Raw genomic sequence first — 14870 nt, 5'->3', positions numbered from 1 at the left:
TCAGAAACCCCTCTAATCTTATTAATATTCCCTGCATGCCATCTGTCTCTCTTAATTGTGCACTTTGGAATTCTCGCTCAGTGTGTAACAAACTCTCCTTCATTCATGACTTCTTCCTTTCTAATTCTCTTAACCTCCTGGCTCTTACTGAAACCTGGATCCAGCAGTCAGATACTACCGCTGCTGCTGCTCTTTCATATGGGAGACTACACTTCTCTCATACCCCAAGATCAGACAATAGAGCTGGTGGAGGCGTTGGTCTGCTCCTATCACCAAAATGTACCTTTCAGGTTATCCCTCAAGTACCCTCACTTGTCTTCCCTTCTTTTGAGGTCCATGCCGTCAGACTCTACACCCCCTTCTCCATGCGAGTGGCGGTGGTGTATCGTCCTCCCGGCCCCTCCCATCAGTTCCTGGATCATTTTGCCACTTGGCTTCCACATTTTCTCTCCTGTGACATCCCTACCCTCATCATGGGAGATTTCAACATCCCCATTGCTCTTCCCCTCTCCCCATCTGCTACTCACCTTTTATCTCTAACCTCCTCATTTGGCCTTTCGCAGCTTACTAATTCTCCAACGCATGAAGACGGAAACTCCCTCGACTTGGTCTTCTCTCGGCTTTGTGCAGTGGATGATTTTGCAAACTCCCCTCTCCCGCTCTCTGACCACAATCTTCTTTCATTCTCTATAAAGAACTGCCAGGCTGCTCAGGTTACCCCCACTGTCCAGACTTATAGAAACACACAGGCCATTAACACCCAGAAACTTCTGAAGAACTTGCAGTCTTCATTGGCCCCTATCTCCTCCCTCTCATGTCCTGATTCTGCATTGAAGCATTACAATGAAACACTTCAAAGTGCCCTGGATGAATTTGCACCCCCTATAAATAGAACACCACAACGCAGACGGCGACAACCCTGGCACACGGTGCAAACACGTTTCCTGCAGCGGTGCTCCAGGTGCGCCGAACGTCTGTGGAGAAAATCCAATCTACACGAAGATTTCATCCATTTTAAGTTTATGCTTAGAACATACAACACTGCCCTTCACCTCTCCAAACAAACCTATTTCAACACCCTCATCATCTCACTGTCCAATAACCCGAAACGTCTCTTTGACACTTTTCATTCTCTACTCAATCCAAGAGTACAGGCCCCAACCACGGAGCTCCGAGCTGACGATCTGGCCAATTACTTCAAAGAAAAAATTGACCAGATCCGACAGGAAATTATCTCCAAATCCCCTCATACCATGCACTGTCCTCCCTCCCCCACTGCATCTAACTCACTCTCTGATTTTGAACCAGTCACAGAAGAAGAAGTAAGCAGGCTCCTTGCATCTTCTCGCCCAACTACTTGCACCAGTGACCCATTTCCGTCACATCTCCTCCAGTCCCTTTCCCCTGCTGTCACCCCTCACCTAACTAAAATATTTAACCTCTCTCTCTTCTGGTATTTTTCCCTCCTCATTTAAGCATGCCATCATACATCCACTACTTAAAAAACCATCCCTCGACCAAAACTGTGCCGCTAACTATAGACCTGTCTCTAATCTTCCCTTCATCTCTAAACTCCTGGAACGCCTGGTCCACTCCCGTCTTATCCGCTATCTCTCAGAAAACTCTGTTCTCGACCCTCTCCAATTCGGTTTCCACTCTTTACACTCCACTGAAACTGCCCTCACTAAAGTCTCTAATGATCTGCTAACAGCTAAATCAAATGGTCATTACTCCATGCTAATTCTCTTGGATCTCTCTGCAGCATTCGACACTGTGGATCATCAGCTCCTCCTCACTATGCTCCATTCCATTGGCCTCAAGGACACCGTTCTCTCCTGGTTCTCCTCCTATCTCTCCGACCGCTCCTTTACTGTTTCTTTTGCCGGTTCCTCCTCCTCTCACCTTCCCCTTACTGTTGGGGTTCCTCAAGGATCGGTTCTAGGCCCCCTCCTCTTCTCCTTGTACACTGCCCCTATTGGTCAAACAATCAGTAGATTTGGTTTCCAGTACCATCTCTATGCTGATGACACCCAATTATACGCTTCTTCTCCTGACATCACGCCAGCCTTTCTAGAAAACACTGGCGATTGTCTAAACGCTGTGTCTAATATCATGTCCTCACTATATCTGAAACTGAACCTGTCAAAGACTGAACTCCTTGTGTTTCCTCCCGCTACTAATGTACCTACACCCGACATTGCCATTTCCGTGTGTGGTTCCACTATTACTCCCCAGCAACATGCCCGCTGTCTTGGGGTCATACTTGATTCCGAGCTTTCCTTTGCCCCCCACATTCGATCACTGGCTCGCTCTTGTCATCTGCACCTCAAAAACATTTCTAGAATTCGACCTTTTCTTACTTTTGACTCTGCAAAAACTCTTACTGTTTCTCTTATTCATTCTCGTCTCGACTATTGTAACTCTCTTCTAATCGGTCTCCCTCTTACCAAACTCTCCCCTCTCCAATCTGTCTTGAATGCTGCAGCCAGGATCATATTCCTCACCAATCGTTACACCGATGCCTCTACCTTGTGCCAGTCATTACACTGGCTACCCATCCACTCCAGAATTCAGTATAAACTTATTACCCTCACCCACAAAGCCCTTCATGGCTCAGCACCACCCTACATCTCCTCCCTTGTTTCAGTATACCACCCTACCCGCGCCCTCCGTTCTGCTGATGACCTGAGGTTAGCATCCTCAATAATCAGAACCTCCCACTCCCGTCTCCAAGACTTTACACGTGCCGCACCAATTCTTTGGAATGCACTTCCCAGGTCAATACGATTAGTCCCCAATCCCCACAATTTTAAGCGTGTCCTGAAAACGCATTTATTCAGACTGGCCTATCGCCTCAACACATTAACCTAACCTATCCCTGTGTGGCAGAGCCAAAAGTTTTACCATAACCAGGTTCCCAGCATCATGTTCCCACATGCTTTATGCATCCATTAGCCCTCTGTGTCTTTACTGTTACACACTTAACATTATGGCTGGTCCATACAATCAGGGCAACTGTTACCACCCACCTTTCGTGTCTACCTCTTTCCTCATAGACTGTAAGCTTGCGAGCAGGGCCCTCACTCCTCTTGGTATTTGTTATAATCTACTGTATGTGATTATTGTTATGCTGTAATGTCTATTGTCTGTACAAATCCCCTCTGAAATGTAAAGTGCTGCGGAATATGTCGGCGCTATAAAAATAAAATTTATTATTATTATTATTATGGATGACACCCATGTCTGCCATTCCTCTAAAATTTACGCTGTATATTGTCACCATAAACACTCACCCCGGTTTGGCTTTATACTTCTTTAAGTAACTGAAGTGAACTTGATTTTCTTCAACACTTCTCTTCAAAACACTTCCTATTTATGTGTTAACTTCCATTGTCGGCCTGGAAGAATCTATGGGATGTTTGCATTTCCATCTTTGTAAATTTTTTGTAACACTTTTACTACAGTATTGTGACTGATAAGTAAAGCTTTGCATATTTTCTTGCATCCTTGACCTTTGTTGTGTAAAGAAATTACAGTATTTTGTTTCTTAGATCTTGTGACATTTCTCTTCTATGTGGTGCCATTCATGACAGTATGAAATTGGAAGGGATTTATTTTGTTAATACCCTTTTATAGTCAATTGTCTGTTAAACACCTGTAGAGCCAATGTCAGTCACGGCCGGGGTCTCTGTTACAATGTGTGCTCTGTATACTCAGAGTGTTGACTGAACCAGTGTCGCCCCCACCTCCATGACTGAATATCAAATGCTGGCTGAGAGAATAAAGTTAATTTTCTCCCCACTGCATTTGGTTACGTGCAGGCACCAGGCAGCATGATAATGCTGTTAATCTGCAGATTAACTGCATATCTGCAGGTTAACAGCGTTACTTCTGGTGACAGGTTCCCTGTAAACTCACCTGTGGTTAAATTATTGTTTGATTGGTGTGTACTCATTTTTTTAAAATGGATTGGTCATGAATGAATTTGTTAGGAAAATTACTTTTTTTGGGTGGGCAAAATAACAACTCTTGTTTGCAATTAATGGCTCGCATTTGTGGGAGTGTTCCGTAGTATTGTGTACGACAGAAAATGTTGATTCTTAGGAAACTAAAGGTTTTATGACAAATCTGTTGGAATGTACTTATTTATGCTGTGCACTGCATATATTTTAATACCGTTCATAATTATTTTAATCTTGCATTAAATATATATATATATTTTTTTTTATAGATCTTTAGTGATTTGGCTTTCTAGGGTTCATGATAAGTATAACTGTTGCTTTACATGTATAGAGCTATCAGATTTGTGGGTCTTGAATATGGGGTTTATTTTTTATTTACTAAGAGTGAGAAACACCAATTTTAGTCCTTAATATAACAACATTTTACTCATCCAGCATTAGGGTAAGTGCACATGGGGCATTTGGGAAAATATGTGTATTACAGTAGCAGCATTGTGTGTGAGATTTCCCATTTCATCTACACACTAGATTAAAAATCTGCACTCTGCATTGTCCTGCGCCGTAGTGTTAAACTCCGCAACATGTCAGTTTATGATGCGGCTGAAGGCTGATGTAAATCACAATGAGATCAACAGTGGTGTTTGCCCATCGTGTGTGCACAGGCCCCTAGAGGGGAATATAGGAGTTAACTCACTTTTCATTCTCTCCTGCTTGATGAGAAACGCCAATGTTATTATTCTTATTAATTATCATTATTATAATCGTAATCATAACAGCAATTAGATAGAAAATTCAATTATCTGATTTGTTTAGAGAATCAGTAAATGAGGTATCTCAGTTATGAGATACAATTTATCTACTCGGAACATTATAAAATAATTCTACAATGCAAACATCTATTTTCCCTTGGGATCTCCTCTGTCCCTTCTTGAAAAACGCATGAAAATAAAGAAAAAAAATCCTTCATGTGTTTAATGATGTTTACCTCACAAAATGTTATGCTGCTGCATCCCACAGTCGCACTGGCTAAATGGCATATACATTATAATATCATTTCAATGTCATGAATGAATTAGAAGCTAACACTCCAAGAGCTTCTTAATAAATATGGAATGTAGCCTCTGGCAACAAAGTCCATCCAGCTCTTCTGGTTGTCTATGATTGCAGATGAGAGCCAGGAAGCTACTTTATAACGAAAGGTAATTATGTTCTCACGCATAGTGGGCTCCCTGTTAATTTATGTCACTGCTCTTTTTTTTATATTTTCTCTGAGCTAATGCGTACTAGTATGTAATAAATATCCAAGACACTGTCATATGCCTTTGTGTAGTTTCAGGAGATAAATATTGAAATTGATGGAATGCTTTAGTTTGCTGTTTGCATGTTACAAGAGGAAGTCCCTGTTCCCATTGGGGCTTACAATGTAATTCTCCTATGGCAGTGTAGGGAAGGTGACCTGACGGACGGACTTGTCAGCATGTAGGAAGGAGAGTTTGCACATTTTAGGCAGATAGCAGTTATGACAGTGGGGAAACAGCTAGGAAAGTGTAGGTGACGTGCAGTACCTTGGGTTGACCACTAGATGGCAGGGAGGAGTGTAATTTCAGGACTTGACAGCAGCTTAGGGCTTTAGAAACCGTTGGTCATGGGGGGCGGAGTTACAGGGAACCGGGAAAGTTATAAATTTGACAGGAGGGTTCCAGAAAGTCCTTGTCTCCGGGAGGTGCTCAAGAGACCAGGAGTCTGTGACAGTTTATGTGCTGTGAGGAGAGCCAAACCAGGGGACTGAGGAAAGAGAAAGTCAGGGGGGTGGTCCTGACATGAAGTACCGCAGTACAGACGAGGCCCCGGGGAAAATCATACCGTATTGAAGACGAAAACTGACCAGTAAAAGTGCTGATGGTGTACGAGCCTAAGGCGGCCACAGTGACTGTGCTGACAGGATCGTCGCTAAGTGAAAAAAGGGACGGTACGTGTGTTTACATCCCTGGTGAAAAAGTATGGTGTGTGTAGCAAGGCCTGGAAACGAAAGGCCCTGAAGGTATTATGGTGTACTGCTGAGGCCGTCAGTCGGACGGTGAGGAATAAACTTGGACCTGTTGTACCCGAAACCTGCCTCCATCTTTTGTCTGTGACGTCTTTGTGCGGTATACAGAGGGACCACCCCCCAGCCCAGCCCACGACTCTGCACTGTAATTCTCCTATGGCAGCACACCACAAATAGGAAGATTTCATAGGGCAAAAACACCATACAAACTCTATTTAATCGGGGACCTCAGCATATGAAACCCCTTTACTGTTTTTTTTTTTTTTCATTTTTTACTCCCTTTCTTCCAGGAGTCATAACTTTTCTACTTTTCCATATCCATAGCCATATGAGGGCGCGTTTTTGGCAAAATGAGTCGTACCCTTGAATGGCACCATTCATTTTGTCATATAATGTACAAGAAAGCAGATAAAAAAATTCAAGTGTGTTGAAATTCCTTTCAATTCCACAATTTTTTTTTTTTTTCTATTTACCATGTTCACTGTATGTAAAACTGCCAATAGGATTCTTCAGACCAGTGCAATTATGCAGATATTAAACATGTCTAGTCTTTATTTTATTATTATTAAGTGATGAAAAAAAATCAGAAATTTGTATAAAAAATAATTTTGCTTGTGATGCCATTTTTTGAGACCTGTAACATTTTCATTTTTCGGGATACGGGGCTGGGTGATGGCTTATTTTTTGCGTTCTGAGCTGATGTTTTTACTGATAGCATTTTGGGGTACATACAATGTTTTGCTCAAGTCTTATTAAATTTTATTGCAATGTTGCCGTGGCCAAAAAAACATAATTTTTTTTCTCATCATGCCATTTACCGATTGGATAAATTTACTTTATATTTTGATGGATCAGACTTTTACTAATGCAGCAATACCAAATATGTGAAAACAGAAAGCAAAAAACACAAATATCCTGAACTAAAAGTAAAAAATATACTGCAAATAATGCATAAAGGTAATAATAATAATAAGGGTATTTAGTAAACATAATTTTGATCAAAATAATGTACAAGTCATCCCGCCACGTCACGGCAACCCTTGTGGGACAGTCCCTACTCTAGTATTTAAAACCTTATCACTTGCCAAGTGGTGTGAATGTGAATAAGGGTCGAGCGGCTGAACCACTTGTAACAGCTTAGGCCAGACTGGATGGCTTTCCCAGCTCAGAAAAAGGGCGGTCACACCCCTATATGCACTGAATGCACAATGAAATGAATAAAAAACAAATCTGAACTGAGACAAGTAAGTTAATGTGTATGCACAATGTAAGTGCATCTTAACACATGACCATTAACCAGAGAAAACAGAAAGCAAAAAACACAAATATCCTGAACTAAAAGTAAAAAATATACTGCAAATAATGCATAAAGGTAATAATAATAATAAGGGTATTTAGTAAACATAATTTTGATCAAAATAATGTACAAGCCATCCCGCCACGTCACGGCAACCCTTGTGGGACAGTCCCTACTCTAGTATTTAAAACCTTATCACTTGCCAAGTGGCGTGAATGTGAATAAGGGTCGAGCGGCTGAACCACTTGTAACAGCTTAGGCCAGACTGGATGGCTTTCCCAGCTCAGAAAAAGGGCGGTCACACCCCTATATGCACTGAATGCACAATGAAATGAATAAAAAAAAAAAAAAAAAAAAAAAATAATACCAAATATGTGTATATTTTATTAATTGTTTTATTTTTAATGGGGCAAAAGGAGGTTGATTAGAATTTTTGCATTTTTCTATTTTTTTATATTTTTTAAAACTTTTTTTTTACTTTTTACTGTGTTTAATAGTCCTCTTAGGCTAGTATCACATTTGCGCTTTATAGCGCAGCGACGGCCTGCACACAGCCGCCGCTAAGCCCCGCCCCCTGCCGGCTCCCTTCCCGCCCCTTCCGGTCATCGCCGCCTTCTAGCACACTTGGGCGCTTGCGATCTGCACACCCTATCTTTAGCATAGGGTGCGCAGATCGTGCGCTGGCCGTGCGCTAGCAGGATTTTGCCGTGCGCTGCGCACTTTTGAAGGTGCGCCCGTGTGCGCTGAACGCAGCATGTTGCATTTCGGCTCACACGGCGCACCTTCAAAAGTGCGATCCTGCTAGCGCACGGCCAGCGCACGATCTGCGCACCCTATGCTAAAGATAGGGTGCGCAGATCGCAAGCGCCCAAGTGCGCTAGAAGGCGGCAATGAACGGAAGGGGCAGGCAGGGAGCCGGCAGGGGGTGGGGCTTAGCGGCTGGCCATGCGCAGGCCGTCGCTGCGCTATAAAGCGCAAATGTGAAACTAGCCTTAGGAGTTGCGATCTTCTGATCACTTATGCTATAGATAATTCTCTGCTATGTATAGCGAAAATCATGTTCTCCTATGAACACCAGCTAAACACTGGCTTTCAAAGAAGTATCATTAAGACAGGTATAGGGATCATCACCAGAACCCAGCTGTTATGGTAACCCAATGGCCCCCCCATGATAAAGTCACGGGCGCGCTGATGGGTAGGTGGAATGACATTCCCCCCCTGCCAGTGTAAGTTAATTGCCTTTATCAGGTTAACATCCGTGGGCGGAGCAAAGCTCCACCCGTGGTTGTTAAAGGCACATGATGGCTGATTATATCAGCCATCATGTGCAGGGAAAGATGCAGGCTCAGCGTTTAAGCCCACATCAAAGGCAGGGACACAACATTTGATGAACATGTATGTCAAAGGTCGTGAAGAGGTGCATATGTAAAACAGTTACAGAAACCACATTGACTATGTAATGCCAGTTGAATTTGTTACATTTTCTAGCAAAGTTTAATTGATACTTTTTATAGTTACTTTCCATATCTGCTTATGAGTAGATGTATATCACAAATGCAAAAATGACGGTTATAAGAAAACATCCTTTGTAAAGCAGGTCAGTGTCTCCCCTTTCTAAAGGGTTAAAATTGGCAGCTGCATTTAATATAGTTTTGCCTCCCACTTGGTTTTCCCAGTTTTCTCCCACACCTAGGAAACATTTTTAGGTTAGGTTAGAATTTCAGCACTCAGTCATCCATACTACTGGTAAGATAAATTCCCACCTTTTTTTACTAAATCTGATAGCCCTGTAAGACTAGTATGTACCGTACATGCTCTCTAACTTACTGTATGTGAGCTAGTACTTTGTCATTGAGTTGTGAGTGACCTTGGTTTAGTAAATCATCCCTCTGCACCTTTTTTCTACAATATTCACACATATTATCCATAACCACCTCTATCCTTTTACTTAACCGCTTTCCATTCATTTGATTTCTTTATCTGTATCAAATATAAAATGAAATATCGCAGAAAGCCACCTGCTCTCTATCCCAACAAAATTAGCTATTTGATAGGAATGTTTTCTTGTCAGGTCACAATGGTTTGGTGATATTGTCAGATTGTGCTTTTACCCGATGGTAAATAGACTATATATTATGCTTTTTTATATCTTCTATTATTAGGTTTTATGCTGAACAGCTTGCACCATGTCTTCACACAATTGAATGAATAATTTGGATTATTAATTTGCGCTTCTATAATTACAGTATACAGGTTTTATTTTTCAAAGTCACTTTCTCATGCAGCCTACATCAATGCCAGCATTTCGAGGCTATAAAAAGTGTTATTTTTTAATGATCTTGCTAGTAATAAAACTTGAAATGTGATAAACCAAATAGAGAAACAAAGCAGCCAATTAAGGTAGATAAAATGTTATGGTTGAATTACAAATATACAGCACCTAAAAAAAATCATGTGTTGTAAAAACTTTGTCACATACCTTGACATTAGTGCAGCATAAATAATTGTGATTGTCTTTTTGAAAAAGAGATAAGATAGACATCATGGTCATGATGTACATGCTACAAGTATGCATACTCAATTATGTTGGTACAGTTATAAGTGGAAGTCCTTGAGAATCCATTGTCCATTGCGGCCATACACAATAGGAGTACATCTGTAAAAACATCTATCTAAACCTTTAACTGGTTGAACCTGTAGTAAATAGATGGGATGGTTATTTTATCTCTTCTCTGGCTGAGGGAGGGGGGTACCATATCAAGAAATTTCATTTCGGAAAATTGCATTCAACCATTCTAAGAGGATTATGTGTATTCTATTTATATATTTTCAATCTAGTCATGTAGATCTAGCTGTGTGTTACCCCAAAAAATTCCTCATCTAAAGATTTGTAGGTTCAATACCCGTAACTAGAGATGGGAGAAGTGATTTGAAGGATTCTAGGCCTTTGGCCGGGTCAATAATCTGTGATAACTGGATGGGAGGCATTTGGATCTCTTTACCTCCCAGAATTCCTAGCCCCTCTTCTGGCACAACATCATCATGGCAGTGTGATGCACACATGATGTTGTCCCATCTTGGTTAATCAAAAGAAAAGTCAGAAATTCCGGGAGGTAAGAAGATTTGAAGGCCATCCATCCAGTGGTCACAGATTACTGACATGGCCCTTGCAAACGCATAACACACATGGATGTCATCCATGTGACACGCATTGGCACCAGGGAGGAAGTGTTACAGTAAGTGCTGTTCTCCAATGCTGAACATGGCTCTCATCATTCTCCCCTGCTCTGCTGGTGATCAGCACGAGCAGGAGAGAATGATGAGTTATATTTAAGTGATAAAAAGAGACAGTAGGCGTCGGCTGATGGGACTATTACTCCCATCAGCCTACCCCTGCTGCTGCTAATAACAGTGAAAGCAGGAGTGGCTGATAAGTGTATTCATTGGTACCATTTTTGGGCACATGACATTTTTTGATTACTTTCTATTCCGATTTTTGGGAGGCAGAATGAACAAAAACCAGCAATACATGAATTTCTTTTTGGGGGGTTTATACTCTTCTGAGTGTGGTAAAATTGTAAAGCAGTTTTATTTTATGGGTCAGTACTCAGTACGATTACAGGGATACCTCATTTATATCATTTTGTATGTTTTGGCACTTTTTTATACAATAAAAACTATTTTATAGAAAAAATAATTATTTTTGCATCACTTTATTCTGAGAGCTATAATATTTTTATTTTTCCGCTGATGGAGCTGTATCATGGCTTGTTTTTTGCGGGACAAGATGACGTTTTCAGCGGTACCATGTTTATTTATATCCGTCTTTTTGATCACGTGTTATTCCTCTTTTTGTTCGGTGGTATGCTGATAGAGCATTGTTTTTTGCCTTTTTTATGATGTTCACAAAAGGGGTTAACTAGTGGGACAATTTTATAGGTCGGGTCGTTGCGGATGCGGCAATACCAAATATGTGTACATTATTGTTTAGATTTTTTTCATTCAAATATTTATTTAAAGATAGAATATATTGATTTTTATATTAATTTTTGATTTTTAAAAAAAATATTTTTACAATTTTTTTAAAAAAATTTTTCTTCTAACTTTTTTACTTTGTCCCACTATGGGACAATCATTTTTTGCAGGCTGATCGCTTCTATAGCATGGAAATGCAGCAGCATCTGCATGCTATAGAAACTGTCAGCTCTGCGCTGACAGAGAGACTTGCTGATCATGTACTGCGCATGATCAGCAAGTTTGCTAGGTCTGGTGACCCGGATGTTGTCATGACAACATCGGGTCACCATGGCAGCGATCGGGACATTCCATGGGGTCTCCGATCCAAAGGCATCCCTCTGCCGGCTTCCGGAATGATGCGATTGTGTTTGATCGTAGCATTTTGGGGGTTAAAGTGCTGGGAGTGGTCTATGACCACTCCTGGCACCTAGTGCTGGGTGTCATCTGTCAGAATCTGCTGACACCCAGCGGCAATTGCCCGCGCACCCCACGTGTGTGCAGCCGATCATGATAGCATAATATTCCATACCTGATCAGATAGGCCCAGGTCACATGGACAGAATATTACGTCAGATGTCAGAAAGGGGTAAAAGCTGACCATTCACGTGACATAGTTACTAGTCCTTTTTGCAACAGACAACTATCTCTGTCAACTTACCAGAGCATTCATATGTTTTCAGTGGTGGGAAAAAAGAAAAAGCTAGTGCCAGACACCTTATCTGCCCTCAAAACAAAACAATTGGCCATTGAAATTTGAACACCCTGATCCTTCTCTACCTTGGCATCATTGGATGGTTGAGAGACAGTAGCCCCCCCCCAAACAACAGATGGTTCCCCAGTCCCATCAAAATTGTTGGGTTCTGTCAACATTCATCAAATGTGTTTGGGGGTCTTAATACACAAATACCATGTACTGTATATGTTTTTTACACCTAACCTTAAACATCATAGGGTATACTGTGGCTATGTTATACACTTGTAAAAGCAATGCTTTTTTAGAAATTGTCACTATAAGCAGTATTTTGACAAAGGATGATTTATTGTGATGGTGAATATAAACTCAAGATAATATATGATATAGTTACATGTAACATTCAAAGTTACAGTTCTGTGTAGCTGTATGTTGTCTAGCTTACTATTCTTTTTTAGCATACTGTTGCCATTTGTATAATATCTGGGCAGTATGTTAAAATGAAGGGTATTCACGTTGAATAAATATTTCTACTTTTCCTGGTAAGTTCAATTTTAACTGTACCTTGTGTATTCGGTGACTGTTTAATGTAGCGGCAAAATGCGGCCTTGGATTTGCATTAGTAACCTATGAAATCTTCAATTACTTTAAAACCTTTTTCTTTTTCTAATTGCTTCTTAGAGTGAGGATGTCTGCCAATATTTAGGGAAAGGTTTCATTTCTGTTGAAATTAGTTTAGATCCAAACCAACATTCAAATTGGACCCAATCATGAATTGCAAATTGCTGCAGAATTTTACATAGCATTTTTGATAGCTTGTTTAAAGCATAATTGTCTTAGAAATTGTCTTGATTTACTGGCTCTTTGTTTTTAGATAAAAAATAGGACTCAAGTAGTTTATATTTATAGAGAATTAACTGAGATGTGACCATATTACAAACTAAAGGCAAACGGTTATTGTGTTTAGTTTTTCGAATTAATTATTACTTTTACAAACAAGCAAAAGAGGAAAACAAGTGGACATTTATTTCGTTTTATACTGTTCGAAAATATTGTTATTATTATTTATTTATATAGCACCATTAATTCCATGGTGCTGTACATGAGAAGGGGTTACATACAAATTACAGGTATCACTTACAGTAAACAAACTAACAATCACAGACTGATACAGAGGGGAGAGGACCCTGTCCTTGCGGACTTACATTCTACTAAATGTGAGTTAAAATACATTTTTATGTATACAATCACCAATTGTGATATGTGTACTACATACAGGAAGAGTTGTAATGGATTTTTTTAAGAAACAGTTCAAGTAGTAAGAATTGAAGTTAAAGCAGACTCATTCAGGTGTACAGTCAGTGGTGCTTGATGAATTTATTTTACTTTATTAAATTTCAATCAAAAAAAGAAAAATAAATAAAATGCATGGACAAAGGAGTTTGGAGAGCATGAAAAATGTCTTCCTCCACTGAAGAAAGGTAAAGAAGGAGAATGAGTTTGGAAATTAAAGCAGTGGGAACCATGATGTTGGAGGACCAAGTGGAACACCACCAACTTCCTCATCCTAGAAGCTGGTTCCATGTGTTTAACACTTAAATGAAGGATTCACTTTTCTTTTGACTTCAGTTTGAATAATTGTACTATGCAAATAATGATGGAACAAAGAAAGGGTGTAACAACCCTGCTGGCATCGCTGCATGACCTTCCATTCCCAACTCACCAACTTGCTCACTGCTCCAGGTCATGCTGTGATTTCTCTCTGCCACCAGCTCCTTGCATTGTCTCCTGTCTGCTATGTTCATGTTTCCTGACTGTGTGTATAGGGGGCGGCGCCTGAACTCTCTGCTTCTTATGGAGTCAGGGTGCACCTGGCTAATGTGTCCCTGAACAATTACCAAGAGCCCTCTACTATTTAGGGCTTCCCCACCCACTGGAACATTGCCAGAGCAATGTCTAAACTCAGTTAGTGTTTTGCTGCTGATTAAGCCAGGCCCTGTTCTGTAGTTCTCCTTCTCTGGAGGCTACACTCCTAGCTTTGTCTTGTGCCTGTCTGTCTGCCCTCCAGGAGGCAGAATATCCTGGTCTCTGTGCTATAGCTCCTGACCTTGTCTTGCTTAATACCTCTGTCCACCCTCAAGGAGGCAGAATATCCTGGTCCTTGAGTCTTTGTCCCTGTATTTTTTCTGAACTCTCTCCTACCTCTGCCTGCTTGTCTTTGGCTTCTTTCCCTGCTGTGTATTTCACTGTGTCCTCCCTGCCTGCTCTGCACCCTCGCAGCTCTGCCTGCTCTGCACCCTCACAGCTTTGCCTGCTCTGCATCCTTGCATCTCTGCCTGCTCTGCACCGTTGCAGCTCCGCCTGCTCTGCACCCTTGCATCTCTGCCTGTTCTGCACCCTTGCAGCTCTGCCTGTTCTGCACCCTTGCAGCTCCACCTGCTCTGCACCCTTGCAGCTCCGCCTGCTCCACACTCCTGTGGCTCCGCCTGCTCCGCACTCCTGTGGCTCCGCCTGCTCCGCACTCCTGCGGCTCTGCCTCCCCCACACTCCTGTGGCTCTGCCTACTCTGCACTACTGCAGCTCCACCTACTCTGCTCTCCTGCGGCTCTGCCTTCTCCGTTATCTTGCGGCTCTGCCTACTCCGCACTCCTGCGGCTCCACCTACTCCGCACTCCTGCCTGTATCCATACCTGCTTCTCCCGTGTGAACAGGTCCAAACCTGTCCCGTCATATTCCACTCCCTCCTATCAGTACCCATACCTGCACCTCCTATTTGAACAGGACACTACCTGTTCCTCCATATTCCATTCCTTTCAGACAGTACCCGCTCCTGCTGTGTTTAACTGGTCCCTACTT

At 41.6% G+C, this 14870-nt stretch overlaps 1 protein-coding gene across 2 annotated transcripts in view; it reads left to right on the top strand.

Annotated features, from left to right (window-relative positions):
• The window catches only part of PACRG (parkin coregulated), a 792905-nt gene that overhangs the window by 681446 nt on the left and 96589 nt on the right, over positions 1-14870 (top strand). The gene's annotated exons all lie outside the window — the stretch shown is intronic.

Source organism: Dendrobates tinctorius, unplaced genomic scaffold (assembly GCF_039654945.1).
Source record: "Dendrobates tinctorius isolate UK_male_01 unplaced genomic scaffold, ASM3965494v1 ptg000293l, whole genome shotgun sequence".
NCBI lineage: Eukaryota > Metazoa > Chordata > Amphibia > Anura > Dendrobatidae > Dendrobates > Dendrobates tinctorius.
The sequence above is the reverse complement of the archived record's forward strand: the minus strand, read 5'-3'. Positions and strand labels throughout refer to the sequence as shown.